This window comes from Lycorma delicatula, chromosome 3 (assembly GCF_047948215.1).
Source record: "Lycorma delicatula isolate Av1 chromosome 3, ASM4794821v1, whole genome shotgun sequence".
Lineage (NCBI taxonomy): Eukaryota > Metazoa > Arthropoda > Insecta > Hemiptera > Fulgoridae > Lycorma > Lycorma delicatula.
In genome coordinates, this window is record NC_134457.1 from 204195968 (window position 1) to 204212523 (window position 16556).

The 16556-nt window shown below is 26.9% G+C and overlaps 1 protein-coding gene across 2 annotated transcripts in view; it reads left to right on the forward strand.

Annotated features, from left to right (window-relative positions):
- The first annotated feature begins 1187 nt into the window (after nt 1–1187).
- The window catches only part of LOC142322380 (growth arrest-specific protein 1-like), a 69586-nt gene continuing 54217 nt past the window's right edge, over nt 1188–16556 (forward strand). Inside the window, exons 1-2 of one of the 2 annotated variants that reach the window (XM_075361398.1) lie at nt 1188–1249; nt 14708–14779. The gene's annotated coding sequence lies outside the window, so the exon portion shown is untranslated. Of the gene's footprint in view, nt 1370–14707; nt 14780–16556 lie in introns of both variants that reach the window. The other variant, XM_075361399.1, reaches the window with a different exon arrangement.

A 16556-nucleotide genomic window follows, 5' to 3' on the forward strand; every position in this document is an offset into this window, starting at 1 on the left:
AATACAGTATAGCTCTATTCCGGGGAAAGTAAAACGATTATTTCATACCACCGATTTTGATGATTGTCTTTTTATTTTGTACAGAACGTTTTTTTTTCTATTAAGTTTTGTAAGTCTTCTGTTCTTCTATTTATGCAAGTTTTTCCGTACACCATAACTGGAAGATTTTGGAAGTGATAAATCATTAGGTCAGTCGTTTTATTAGACGATTAAAAAATATTTTTTAATTTTCTTTGCTTAACACTGGATAGTTTAGCGTAATGATAAATAATCTGATATCATTTTGATATTTAAATTATCTTTACAATGGAATTCAATAAAATTGAATTGAAATCTTGAAGTATAAATAATAATATATGTTTCCAAATTACAAATACCCTTAGTTCACTGTCGGTAGTAGTCTCATTTCATTCTCTTTATCTTTTGCCTTACTTTTATCAAGAAAACAGGTTTCTTTCAAACAACTTTTTTCCATACACATTCTGTGTAGACTTATATATACGTTTTTTAAATACTACAAATTAATGTAGAGAATATAAAATTAAATAAACTTTTATATAAAAAACTCTGACTACAAAAAACGGAAGGAAGTAAATATTACTCTTTTACCATTATTTTCAATTTGTCTTTTTTTAAATTCGGCGTTTAATTTATTAAGTAGCAGTTTATTCTAAATTAAATCCGATTTTCAAAAATTGTAATTTTAAGAAAGATAACAAAATAAATGTCTTTTCTTTTTAAAGTTGGTTTTATTGGATTTTTTAAAGTTATTTTATTTTTGTTACGAACATAAAATTTTAAAATTTAACTGCATACCTTTTTGAGTCGATTATAAATAATTACTGCAAGAATATATATTAAAAGCCACGTGCATATTTACATGCAATGCATATATATTTCTCTCTCTCTCATTCACACTCGCATTCACACACACAAACACACATACATAGATAACACGTACACCCTTAGAGGCAGTACATGTAGTCGTTTTAATTAAGTTATTAATGCAAAGTTGCCGGTTTGTTTGTTTTGAAATGTTTGAAAGTGGTGCAGGTTTAGTGAACTGAACTAGCAACGTGGCAACATTGAATTGGTGGGGGGCGGTTAAGCGGCAAGTTTTGTATGATGAAGGGGGTGGTGGGTCGGGCGGCTCGTGGTGAGAGAGGGGTCTACGTTCGCCTGTCATCTTTCACAACTCAATCTGAGTCCGAACTGGTCCCGCTTCGGTTACGTGTTGTTCTACGCTGAGGTATTACTTCTACTTTACAACCCTTTTTATTTATATTTGTTTTTAAGTGATTAGTTTTTATTTATCAATCGGTTAATATTATTTTATAATATATTCATGTATTGATATCAACATTAAAAGGTAAATTTTTTACTATTTAAAAATAATAAATAACTTCTTATTTTATTATTTTTGTTTTTATATAATTTTTATTAAGTGTGACTGAAATTACTGAAGATTTATTCTATTACTATTATAAAAATCTTTTAAATAAGATATTTACGATAAATAACTAGAACTTGTAAATAATTTTTTTTTATAAGTTGTTGAATTATATTTTTTATCTAAACTTATTTTAGTAAGGTAACCTAATTAAAGGTAAAATAGCTTTTAATCATATAATAATGACTCTGTTTTAATTTATGAAAATTTAACATTAATATTTTATTTATTTTTGAAACTTAATGAAAGTATTTAAAAATTTCATATATACAGCAATAAAAAATAAAATAATTTATCGTTTACTGTTAATAATAAATATTTATTTTTTCTTGTTGTTGTCAACAGATATTTTAAGTTTAATAATTTGATAAAAAAAAATACACGAGTTTTCAATTTTTAAGGATAAAGTAATAAACACTTTTTAAACTTCATTTTAAGTTTATGATTTATTTAAATAGCTTCATTTCTTGAATTACTCTTTTTATGCTTTTCTATTTCAAAAAAAATTATCAGATGCAGAACCATCTCATATAATTGTTTTTTACATTTTTATCACTGAAAAATACGTTCTCCTTTACAAACACTGAGAATGAGTAAATAAAAAAAAATAAGAGTGACTTTGCTTTTTATGAGTAGCTGTTATTTGTTCATATCCGTTTTAATTAATTATTATGAAACTATCATCGTAGATTTCGAATTTAATTAATTTTAGTCTAAGCAGTATTATCATTAACTTAGTAGAGTACTTTTTAAATTTGTTTTCTTGTTGTTTAATAAATATCGTGAGTACTAGCATTAAAATTAAATTTACACAACTATTACTATTCTTTAATATTTCGTACTCTGGATTATTTAAACTTGTATTTTATTAATAAAGGTGCAATTAATTAAATGACATTTGTAGAATTATTAATCAATAAATTATACAATTATTTATTACAATAATTAAGAAAATAAAATTAGTATAATTTTATAGTAAAATATATGTATTGAAATACATTTTGATACTTAATAAAATAATAGTTATTTCTTTTCTAATCTAAAGGAGTAAAAAATGTAAGTTGTTAACATGAAGTGGTTTTAGATTTAATTTAACATTTTGCTGATTACATATCATTATGAATATTGTTTCATTTTAAAATTATTTTAATCTATGATAATAATAACAGGATCTGAATTATTTCTATTAAATAAGTTCTTAAAAAAGGCTTAATTATTTTCAAGTTAAAAATTAAAATATGTTTGCTCGTTTAATGTTCGCTTAAATCTGAAGAAACGGAAATGATCTCAATGATTCTTTTAATCTTATATTTATTAAACTTTAAGGTTGCTTTTAGGGTTAATAGATATTCAGATAAAGAGGTTATCAGATGATCATTAAAGCTTAAAACGAGATGTGTTTTGTGTTTAAACATTATTTTTCTTGTACTCGTAGTTACATTTTGAGTCGCTGACTAAATCATATTCTGAACAGTTTGACACAGGGTTCTTTTAATTGAAAGTAGATTGAGTTTTATTTATGTATTTAATTTATAGAAATCGGTCAGTCCTTTTTTTATGCATAGGTCTGTATAGGTTTAAAGAAAGTTTTATTGTCTCAATATTTTTTAGGAAGAAAATAATGAAATTTTTCTTGGAGATTACCATTTTATATACTATTTATATAAAGTTTGGCGTGTGATTTCTATATTAATAAAAAAAACTTTTTTAACACGGAAAATAAAAAGAATTGATTCATCATTTGTTTAGATTGATCGAGGAATATCGTAGAAAAATCAGAATAACATCAAGTAAAAAATTATTAATAAAGAAGATGATGATGGTTCTCATTAATAATAAAAATAATTACTTTATGAAATAATAATGACGCAACTACGTGAAGACAATAAACAGAATCGGTCCACAATACGGTATTTTACAGGTAGACAAATAAGAATTTTAACGGTAATAATGTACATTAAATGCCAGTTAAATTAAAAAGTATGCACACAGTTTTAACACAAAGTTTTATGCACACTAACTAATAGTAGTTGTTACTTAAATAACTTATAAAGAGAATAATACTACAAAAAGGAAATCTTTTGATTTAATTTGAAATAAATTAAACGTTTTTTTAGATAGCAATTTATTAAATGTAAAAATATCAACGTTTTATTTTGTGTAACGTGAAATGATTGTCTGGTTTGAATCGACGAATGTTGTTACATATTATTTTGGAAATAATTTACTAGTTTTTTGCATGAAATGCTTAGGAATTTCAGAATTTTTAATTTATTAAAATTTCGTCTAGCTGTAGATAAATCATATTATCTATCTATATGATATATCATATTATCAACGATCTAAATCATAATTTTTTTTTACCCTAAAAATTCATTCAGAATTAAAAAAATATATTCAGAATAAATTGTGTTTTTTTTTGCGTTTGATTGAAAACTGAAGGAAATGATCGTTATTTCAATTCACGCCCATTTATCATTTATATCTGTTTTTTGCACTGGAAAAGGAAGTTTAAAAAATTTAAACTCAGGTTGACCACTCCAGAGAAGTGTGGTTAATTGAAACCCAACCACCAAAGAAAACCGATATCCACGATCTAGTACTCAAATCCGTATAAAAGTAACTGCCTTTATTAGGATTTGAACCTTGGAACTCTCGACTTCGAAATCAGTTGATTTTCGAAGACGAGTTAACCACTGGACCAGCCCCGGTGGGTTAGAATGAAGACTAAGAAGTACAACTGTTACACTCTGTCGGCCGAAGGGTATGGCTGTTCAATAGTACTCCCTGATAACGAGATCATATATAAGGTTAGTGCCTATTCCTCTGTGTTCTTTTGGAAGGCCTACGCGATTTACTCTGCCTTGATAGTTATTGAGACCCGCAGTGACGTCAGAGCTTCCTGATAACAACCGATTCTATGAGCGTACTTGACAGCTTGAGCTGCAGACGATCTGAAGCCATCGTTCAAATAATCTATGACACCCTCTTAAGAGTAAAAAAGATAATGGTATTCGTGTGGGTCCCAGGTCATCGCGGCATCCTCGGGAACGAACGGGGTGATGAGACTACCAAGAGAGCGGTAACAAATGGCCTCCGATTAGAATAACATGTGAGAGCGACTTCACGAACAATCCGTGTCAAACTATGTACTCAGTGGAATAAATTCTGGCTGCTGAGTCCTCCACGGTCTTACATAGCATCCGGGAAAACTTATTCGAGAAACATTTTATCCCAAACAAGAGAATAGATCAAGTCATCTTAACTCGGCTGAGGATCGGGCACACAAAGTTAACCCACGCCCATCTATTTGGCTCTCCTCAGTAGAATTGTGAGATGTAAAATGGTACGTAAACTACTTTATACATAGATTACCCAATGTTCGGGTCTATTCGATGACAATTAAACCTGGGTTCATATGTGAGGGGTTTATTCAACACGTGAAGAAATACATCCATCAAAAGGCTGTTGTGGTTTCTCTATGATAGTTTTGCTTACTCGAGATCCCTTACGGAATAATATCTGCGCAGTGAAAATGGTCTAGTGATGATGTTTCGACGTTTATTATCCAATGTTTAGTGCTTATTGTCTAATTATTTATTGTCATTTAGCTATGTTTAAGTCGCTAATGACTGTTATCGTTGATGGGACTATAAACAAAAGATGGGGGAAAAAATACATATATATACACTAACTGAATATAGTATATAAAATTATACAAAATTAAACTAAATAAAATAAAACTATATAAAATTTATATATATATATATATATACATATATATATATATATATATGTATCCTTTTTTTAATAAAAATGTTGTATTATAAGAAAGAAAATGCAAACTAAAATAATGTAATCTCTATTAAAATTATGGTGCTTAAGATTTAACAAAACAAAAAAAAATTCTCTAACCCAGAATTGGCTGTAGAAGTATTAGAAATATTAAATAATATTTTTTTTTTACTTCTTATTTTTATGATACATAGCCAACGTAAATTTTTTTAGCAAATTTCATTCCTTTTATCATTCAATACAATTTTTTAATGCTAAAATGTAAATTAAACAAAAAAATTAATAATAAAACCATAAAATTAATAATTTAATGTAAAATTAATAGTGAAACGATATTATTATTTTAATATTTATTCCATGTTTTGTTTCTTTTACCGTTTCGTTACGGTATTCAAACTATTTTTTAAATAGTAGTTTAAAGTTTGAACTGTTAGAAGTGTTATATTGCTTGTGGAGTTGAATTCAACCATTGATAATTATTTAGTGAAAATCGTTGCTATAAGTTAAGAACTATTATGATATAAACAAATATTCGACATATTTACATCTCTGTCCTGCTAGTGTAGGAGGAAAAACGTTCTCTACGTTTTAGATAAATTTTTATTAAATTTAATATTTCCTATTACTGAATTTACGGTAGAATTTACCTTCAAAATTAAATTAAATTTTTATTTGTCGAGTTATGCATTTAAATAGGATGTTAAATGAAATTTATTTTACCTTACAAATTTCCTGTAAGTGCAAAAAGAAAACTCAAAGTATGATAATTTAAAGTTAACGTTAATAATTATAATAATTTTATCGTTTGTGTTTGTATTGTATATATTTCAAAATGGTTATATATATCAAATACGCGAGTTATTGACACAATAATTCGCGTATTTTTAAGTGAAAAGAAGGATAAACAATTTTTATTCACTTTTGAAAATTTTTTGTGTATTTATTTCATACTACTAGCTTATCAGTTAGCACAACTGGACCTGACATAGTTTTATGTAAATGTTAAAAGTGAGAAAAAATGAAGCGAAGAATATAATGGTTGTCAATATTACAATTGATGGATTCAATGAATTTTTTATTATATCAAATAAATTGACAGTAATTGTTTAATTTACAACTCCTACATATTCTGCTACATGTTTATTTATTTAGGTTTTTATCGATTGATATAAGGACTCTCGATATATGTCTTGGCACCGATTGACGTAGGCTGTTAAAAATAGAGTAATTCAATAATAAAAATATCTGATAAAAAATAATTTTATAACTATAAATTAATTATTACTTTATAATTTTATTATAGAATATAGTATATTAAGAATGTCATAAAAATTTTAACCTTTAATAAAGAAGAATTATTATTCTATTCTATTTATTTATTATTATTTTTTTTATAAGACAGGTGAAACACAAAAATGCTAAGAGGTAATAAGCTTTCCTGAAAGAACCGCATTTTGCTTACGTATAGCAGGGCCGTTCAAGCAAGGCGATTTTTCCTCTGCTTACAGCGGTACATCTACTCCCCATCGCAAACGCCTTACTATACTGCTCGGCTATAATTGCCGCACACTACTTTAGTAAAGCGAAACTGGGAACAACTATAAAATTGTTAACTGATTACAAATTATTAGTTTTTTAAATTATTAATGAAATTGTAAAGGTAAAAATATGTATTATTTAGTTATATCTAATATGTATAATGTTCAGTTCAAAATAAAAAAAAATAATTTTCATATGAATAGATTTTCGCTTACCAAAGCCTTAAATTGTGTAAATTTGTTGCATTCAAACTGAACCATTTTTATTACCACTGTTTGCTTCAAATTACCAGTCTCATTTCCACATAGTTTCATGATTTTGTAATCTAATCTCAAACTAATTAACATCATTGCTTCGTGATTATACCCGAAGAAGTTACTTCATAAATTATTTTTCACTTATTTGTATAAAATCATTTCGTTTTTAAGCGGTTACTTCATTGATGTATCAAAAGAGTGTGCTAATATTGATTGTTATTTCATTCTTCTAGGAATGATAACTTAGTCATAATAGGTAATTTTTAAATAAAATAATCCTGAAAACTTTCATTAATTAGTTGTTCTACATTTGGTTTACGCATAAATCCTAGTCAACATTTCCAGATAAATTCCGTCTAACCCTTTATTTGCTCATATTGTAACTTCATGTTGTAAAACTTCATCGTTAAGTAAAATATTTGTTTTAATTATAACAAATAGTGATTTCTTAATTTTTTTTTACTATTAGTGGTATCAATATATCATAAATCTTTATTTCCTATTCTTTGTTATGAGTATATTTTTCATAATTCTTAAAATAGGTGAACTGAACAATGGATAAGTATATATATATATAGACGTCAATTTTTATAAAACATGGAAATTTCAGCAATGCTTCCTATATTTTTAATTTTAATATTTTTTATATAAAAATAATTTTTACTTTTTTATTTTTTATTCATTTTATAAAATATTAATAATTTATGCACAAAATATACTTTAAACGTGTAAATTATAATTTATATTACAATAATTTTTATTAAAAACAGAAAACGAAATCAGTGTCAAATTCATGTGTATTTTTTTTAATTTGGTGAGTCTAAAAATTCGAGATTTAAAAAAAGGACTGAAAAATATAATAATTACTATTTTTACTTTTTACCGCGTTTTGGATAAGTTTTTAATAATGATAAAATGGTTAGATTTAAAGCAAACATCTTAATTACAGCTAACGAATTTTTTCTACATAAAATTCATAATATTATCATGATTTTTTCTGTTTTACATGTATATAAGCAATCATAAGTGAACTGAAATATTAATTCTATTCTCTCAGGTTATACTTATTTGATTTATAAACAGTATTGGATCTAACGGGTTATATCTTTGCCGATGAATTAAAAATTTAATGTAATTCAAACGAATGGTCTTATTTGGTGTTCTCATTTAACAAACAAGATTTTTTAATTAAAAATTTAATAAATAACAGGTTTAAAAGTTGTCAAAAAGAATTTTTTCTTTAGATTTTTGAAAAAAAAAATTCTGTTATAAAATAAAATTGTTTAGGTTAACAGAAGACTGATTGTAAAATAAAATATGATATCCTTAATTTTTATCTTTATGATGAAACGAATTTTAAACTAAAAATTCATCATGAAAAACGCGTCAAATATATAACACAGTAATAACAAAAGATTACTTCTTGCCATATTACTCTTGTTATAAAATTATCTTCACACCGGTTGGTTGGTATAGAGTGAAAATTTAAAATATCATCTGTTGCAAACACTGAAAAAATAATAATATAATTAAATGATTGTCTAGATAAAAAATAAATTGAAGAATGAAGAATTTAAAAAAAAAATGTTGAATGAATGGCCGATAGTAAATCGATAGATAAACTGAAATAAATCTGTCTTTTTTAGTTAGTATTTTAAAATACGTAGTACAAACAATAGTGTAAATTCACTATTTCTTAGATCGTTAAACTTCTTTAAGATTATTGTAGGTATAATAACATTTTACTTTTTTATTTTCGGCACTCTGAAAATAGTTTTTTTAAACGGAACTATACTGACTGACTGACGGCTGTCTGACTTCCGGTTTTTTTCCTTACGATCGCTAAAGAAATTCTGGACTGCGTCCAGTAAATAATAATTGAGTTTTAAGTTATGTATTTGTGTAGGTTGTTTGTTGTTTATTCAATGAATTTAATTCCCGTTAAGAATCAATGAGATTCATCTTTGTGTAGGTAGTTTTTAAATTATTTCCTTTATATAAATTTAGGAAATGAAATTCAATTTTTTATTTTAGCTTGTACAATATTATAATTTAAATCGCTTAATAGAAAGTTATCCTCGTAAATACTTTCAAATTAAAGAAATAATTTTTTTTACTATTATCTATATATAATATATAAACTAATTGATTTCTAATTCTCGTCAAATATTTTTGAACAGCTAACTCTTTTATGTATTTAACTATCGTAAAACGCTTTTATCGTATTGTTAAAAGCGTTAGAACACGCCAAGTAATGAAAGACCAGTTTTGTAAATTGCAAATATCTATTTTTTCTTTTTATTATTCAAATTATTAGATCATTTTTCTGAACGGTGTTTTTTCTTTGAGTTAGTATTTTGATAAATAAAAGAAACAGCCATCATGCTTCGGCTTCAGGATACAACAAAACTATCATAAATTTTCAAGATATTATTTTAATTTTTGTTAAATATTTTTTAATAGGTGTATAAATGAACGTTGAAATATATATAAAAATTCTTGTAATAAATATTAAAAATAACCTCATATAAATAAAATATAATAAAAATAAATTTAGACTAAGTTTAAATATTTTATTCTCCTGATGAATAACCGAAAAATACAAGAGATATATTTTTTTTATTATACTCTGTTGATATATGATGGTTTTTAATTATTATTACAATTTTTATGAAGATTATGGTAGCTGTGGCTATATTTGATAAAGTGTTTGGCCGAAAATTTTATTTCTGATACGATCCAATTCTGTTAACTGACGATTATGTGAATCATTTGCTTCTAATTAAATTGAAATTGAATTTAAAGGTTTTCAAATAAAAAAAAAAAATTGTACTCCAGTTGTTGCAGTTTCATTTTTATAACGTTAGAATTACTTATTTTTTTGTTAAAGCAAAATACAAGAAAACTTACATACCGTCTGAAGTTCCTAAAAACAATTGAAACTTGTTTTTATAAGGAAGAGACAAAAACAGTTACGTTTCCATTAGTTGAAAGTTTTATTAAGGTCTACTTATGTATATTAATAAAATTTTATTACGATATATACTTTTATTATGATAAGTAATATACTATAGATAATGTAAAGCAATTCATACATTTCATTCAGCATTTCCTTCCCACCCGTCATTTGTCCCGTACTCTTTCATTTACGTAGACAATCGAGCGTTTGAAACTGATTACACCATCAATGTACTGTCTCTTGTAGGATCGTAATTGAACTTTCTATAGAACACATGTTAAACTGTAACTAAAGATCCACATTTAACAAACTGCAAAATACCGACAGCTTTCTTCTTAGATGTCACCATCTTTGCTAGCGGCGCTGTCAACCGGAAAGATAGGAAATCTATTTCCATGCGAGCAATTAAAAGTGTTCTTTTGCTCTTTGAATCTAATCTTAAATCAACAACACTACACACCTCATTCAAGCGATATTGTAATAAATTAAAACCAGATGTTATATTTTTATACAGATTAGGTTTATCTTTAAGATTTTCACGATGTTGTTGAAAAAATAAGAAAATAAACGATTAATTCATTATCGGCTGATATTTTTAATTTTTGATCCGAGAAACTTTTGTATTAATGGCATTTCAAGGTTTTACTGCAACACATTAAATCACAAAAAACATTCTTATTATTTAAAAAACAATTAGTTATAAAAAATATTTTTTTTTTAATTTAAACATAAATAAGCCTATTTATTGCACCCTATATAATCTCTTTTACTAATTTAGAGCATATGATATAAATTTAAAGTTACAAAGAAATTTCTTGGTATTTTCTTTTATTGTAGTATATATTAATACATTTATTTGATTATAAGTAGTTGAAAATAAAAAGATTGAAAAACGTTATCGGCTGAACCTCTTTTGACTGTCACCCACGTAATAACTTGTTTTTTAAAATGTTAAACATCTTAGAATATTTACATTTGTAATGAATGTAAAGAAATCATTGTTTCATTATTGTTGCTTGCACTAACCAATACATAGGTCAAAGGCACTAAAAATTCACTCTCTTAGCTGATTATATTTTAACTTATTTCCTTTCTTACGAGTTAAACAATTCACTCAAAGTTGTATAGTGAATAATTATTATTGTTTTCACTTAATGATGTTACAATTAGGAAGAGATAAAATTTACATCCTCAATTAACTTTATAAAACAAATAAAATAAGGATTTGTTTTTTCTTTTACTTGCTTTTTGTTGTAGTAATAGAAAAAAATCTATTATGACCTCAGAACTGAATTTTGGTATGTATTTACAGAGAATGATGGAATAAAATAGGTGAAAAAATATCTGATCTTTATTGGAGATTGAATCCCACATCAGACTTTTTCTCTACACTATATTTATCAGTCTCTCAGTAAACGAGGTCAAGACGCACTTATCAGTGTTATTCTCTTTAAGAGTAATGATAATCATTTATGATGAAAAAAATTGAAGATGGAATAAATATTACCTGCATTACGTAGCTTGGCGTACTGGTGTGTAACATTGGTATCTTTTTGTGAAGGCACTTAACTTCTAATTTTACGTAATAATAAACAAAGTGAAATATTTAGTTAACCGAATATGAAATATTTAGTTAAAATTGATTTGCAATTCACTGGTTTAATACATTTTATTCTTTGCTAATCTTTTAACTTCAATTTAACTATTACATCTTCAATTATTTGGTTTATACAATTTAATATTTGTCTTCCTTTACTTTTTTACCCTGTAAAATTCCCTCTTCAATGTAGTCAACTTTTTTCTTTTTTTCCTGTTTAGCCTCCGGGAATCACCGTCAGGTATTAATTCAAAGGATGATTGAGGATGATATGTATGAGTGTAAATGAAGCGTAGTCTTGTACAGTCTCAGGTCGACCATTCCTGAGATGTGTGATTAATTGAAACCCAGTCACCAAAGTCCCGGGTTCAAATCCCGGTCGGGCATGGCATTTTCACACACACGTTACAAATCATTCAGCTCATCCTCTGAAGCAATACCTAACGGTGGACCCGGAGGTTAAAAAAAAAGAACACCAAAGAACAACGATATCCATGATCTTGTATTCCAATCCGTATAAAAGTTAACCTTTAACTAGGATTTGAACGTTGGACCTCTCGACTTCGAAATCAACTGATTTGTGAAGACGCGTTCACCACGAGACCAACCCGGTGAGAACCCAGGGTAACGAACTAAGTGTATTACCATTCTTTTTTAACAGTTTCACCACAAATACTTTCTTCTCCAGTTTGCCATTAGAGTATATCTCTTTATTTTGTTCTCTATCAGTATAGTTCTTGAAGTGGTCTCTTAATAATTTTTTTAAAAAAATTTTCTTAAATCATTCTAGCGTTGCTTTTGCCAGTTTTTAAATCTTTTTTCTTTATTACTTGTTTTATTTTAACAATGTTTTTTTCAATTTTCAATTTTTTTTTCATGTTTGTTCTCAAATCTTGCATCGTTAATTTAACGTACTTCCTGATATTGCCGATTAATGAAAATTTTCACAGTTACTAAGATCGGGTGACAATACAATATTCCACCATTACTTTTGCAAACATCCCCCCGTACGGGGTAAATTAAGGGTGCGGTTGTAAAAAATTGTAATATCTGCAAAACGGCTATGCGGGGTTTTAAATCCAAATTAACCTACTAATTAAACTCATGCAATATATGATAATAATTTGTTTAATTTACGACTTTTTTTTTGTCTTCAGTCATTTGACTGGTTTGATGCAGCTCTCCAAGATTCCCTATCTAGTGCTAGTCGTTTCATTTCAGTACACCCTCTACATCCTACATCCCTAACAATTTTTTTTACATATTCCAAACGTGGCCTGCCTACACAATTTTTTCTTTCTATCTGTCCTTCCAATATTAAAGCGACTATTCCAGGATGCCTTAGTATGTGGCCTATAAGTCTGTCTCTTCTTTTAACTATATTTTTCCAAATGCTTCTTTCTTCATCTATTTGCCGCAATACCTCTTCATTTGTCACTTTATCCATCCATCTGATTTTTAACATTCTCCTATAGCACCACGTTTCAAAAGCTTCTAATCTTTTCTTCTCAGATACTCCGATTGTCCAAGTTTCACTTCCATATAAAGCGACACTCCAAACATACACTTTCAAAAATCTTTTCCTGAGATTTAAATTAATTTTTGATGTAAACAAATTATATTTCTTACTGAAGGCTCGTTTAGCTTGTGCTATTCGGCATTTTATATCGCTCCTGCTTCGTCCATCAATTTACGACTAAAAAGTGTAAAGCAAGTTTTTAAAAATCTTGAAAAAATTTTGTAATATTATTTTTATCTATTCTTCCTAATAGTTAAATAATCTAATTCTGGCACTTAAATAATAAATTTCTGATATTTCCGGCATTTGCTTTTATCTTTTCGTTCTGTTATATTTAATTTTCTTTGTTTTCCTCTGGTTTTGTTTGAAACCGAATTACTATTATAATTATTCCGCGCGCTCATACTCTGTTAAGCCAAAAGAACATCATTAGAAGATTATGCTGAAAGAAGGAAAAAGTTATTCCCACCCATTATAAAAAAGAAATACTAATAAATTATATCAAATTAGAACTGTTTTCATGCAATTAAGAATAATACTTCGTACATACTTTCTTTTTCTGTTTAGACTCCGGAACCACCGTAAGATATTATTTCACAGATGAATGAAGATGATTTTAATGAATGTAAATGAAGTGTAGTTTTGTACAGTTTCAGATGCACTTCTTTCATAATAGAACGGGCCTTTTGGTGCTTACATATTATAATATTTAATTAATAAATTACTTCTGATCATTTATTTCAAATTAAAAATAAAGATTTTCTTTTACAGAACCAGCATTATTATTTCAATAAGTTTATCCCTCCCCTAAAGAAAAAAACAATGACTTTTGCTATCTTCGTTTAACGTGCATAAATAATAGGCGTTTAAATAATTGTTATTAACTTTATTAAGTTTTGTGTACTAATTTTATTTGTTTAATGATTTCACATATGTTTGCTATTATTTCATATTTATTATTTTTAAGTATTACAATGAAATTTAACCACTTCTTTTTTCTAATTTTCTAATTGGTTGTCTTTTTTAAGATGCTACGTTGAAGTTTTACACCTAGCTCGGTTTTCCTAGATTAATTAAGACAAATGTTTAGACAGTTAGATTTTTTTCTGCGATGTAGCACAGCAACCTTTTATCGATCTGAATACAACTTTAATTTTTAAATATTTATTAAATGTTAACATTTTAATTTTTTGTCCTTGAATTCTATTTCGGTCAGAAATTTTTATTTTACTTCTTTTATTGTTTTTTGTATTTTCAAATCAAAAAGAGATGGTGGATAGACTATATCCTTGTCTCACTCCTTTATCTAATGGAGCTTTCTTTTTCTCTTGTTCTACCATAAATTTAGTTTTTAATCCCCATACTAATTATAAATATTCGTTTTTTATTCAATCTATTTTTTAATATTCCAGATTACCTTTTAAACAACTTAATATGTAACTGATATTCCTTCAATTCGTTTTGCATTTTTATTTAACCACTATCGACATGGAATAAAATTCTCTTAAAATCCTTTCGTTGTCATTAAAAATATTAATATTTATAATAATTATCAAATTAAAAATAATTTGTAACTGTAATTTTTTTTCAGCTTGAAATAAAGAGCTTGAAATATCAGTGTTCATACATGACATGAAAACTCTAACATCAGAATTATATTAAGGTAAGTGTAAATATTACTTTTTTATCAAGTATTTTGAAAATAAGTGTTATAAGTTACATACGTACACGTTCATACATATACGCTTACTCAAAAAGTATGCGTGACATGTACGCAGTTTTACATATTTTCACAATTATAGTTCTAGCGTTAGATATAAAATAACGAGAACTTAATTTAAACTTTGTTGCTAAATGTAATGAAATATTCAGCTAAGTAGTTAGTACTGAGAAACACAGTACCTATTTATTGTAGTAAATTTATTTTTGCTGATCAGTAATCAACTATTGCATTACTGGGCAAATAATAAATGAATAATAACTTATAATAAAAATAATACGCCCGTAGCATGTACTGATTACTAATTATTAATCAGCCAGACTCATGACTAGTGAAAGTTTTGCGTATTACACGGTTTAATTTTTAAAACTCAATTATGTTTTTATAATAACAGTCCACATTGTAATAGGAACTAATAACTTTTTGTATAATTTATTGCTCGTACAGTTAGAATTAAATTAAAAAATAAAATTATCTGGTAAATGCTTGCACACAAATAATATAATTTTTTTTAATGGATAAAAATAATGCCTGCCTTTTATTAATTTATTATATTTATTGACGTATCTCAAATCACGTTTATTAACCAATTACCATAAAGAGGAGAGTAATATTTTTCGGTAATATATTTTTTGTTTCTCTAATTATGGAATGATTACATTGATTTCTTGAAAAATCATGAAAAAATGCATTAAAAAACTCATCTTAATTTCTTAAGTAATATGGCTATTCAAAAAATAAAATAAAATGGTTGGGAGAGATTCCATTTTCTTCACGTCGAAATTCTAAAATTGTTAAACATTCATTCTAGTGGGATGTAAAATTTTTGGGTTTCTTTTCTTATAACGACACAGCGACTTTGAATTAATATTGAGTTGCCACAGACCCAGAGGCTTGTGACTTAATAATGGAATAGATGAGCACCCCGTACGGCCAGACCATAAAGTCACCTAATTGAAACGACAAGGCAAACCAAGAATATTGTTCCTCAGCAATCTTGAAAAATCACTGATCGTGTTATCTAATAAATTAACCGCCAGATAATTCGGGTGCCGATCCAAACGACTTTGATACCGTAGGCTGACCAGAGAGATTTCTTACCGAACGGTTCGCAACTTAAGGTCATTATATATAAGTCTATTACTTATATACCAGGATATGTTGAGCACTTTCAGCAGTGTTTTTGTTTGGAAACATTCAAGTATTTCAATACTGGAGTTGCACGCTGTACCCCGCAATTCAAACCCGTAAGTCCAAACAGGTTCAAAACGGATTTATAAATCAATAATTTACTTTATGCTGAAAGTCGAGATCTATGTCCTACCAGCCAGTACATGTGTTTAAACTTGAGATTCAACTGTTTTTGCTTAGAAGTGATATGTTTTGTTGAAGTAAGTCGTCGATCAAGATGAAAACTCAATATTTTCAGTCCTGAGATCTCGGAATCGGAATATTGAAGATAGAAATAGGAGGACAGTGTTCCTTACGAAGGATGAACGTGACGTGCTTTGATTTTGTTTCATTTAGGGATATAAATTTAACACGGTTGAAAAGAAGATTAAACAACTTCATTGTTCTATATGAATTTAAATTTATGAATGAACAATGTATAATAAAATAAAAAAATTCTATAAATAATTAGGAAATGATTTTAAAGATTAACATTGATTTGAATATAATTTACTAAATATACAATAATATTTATTAAAATATTAATATG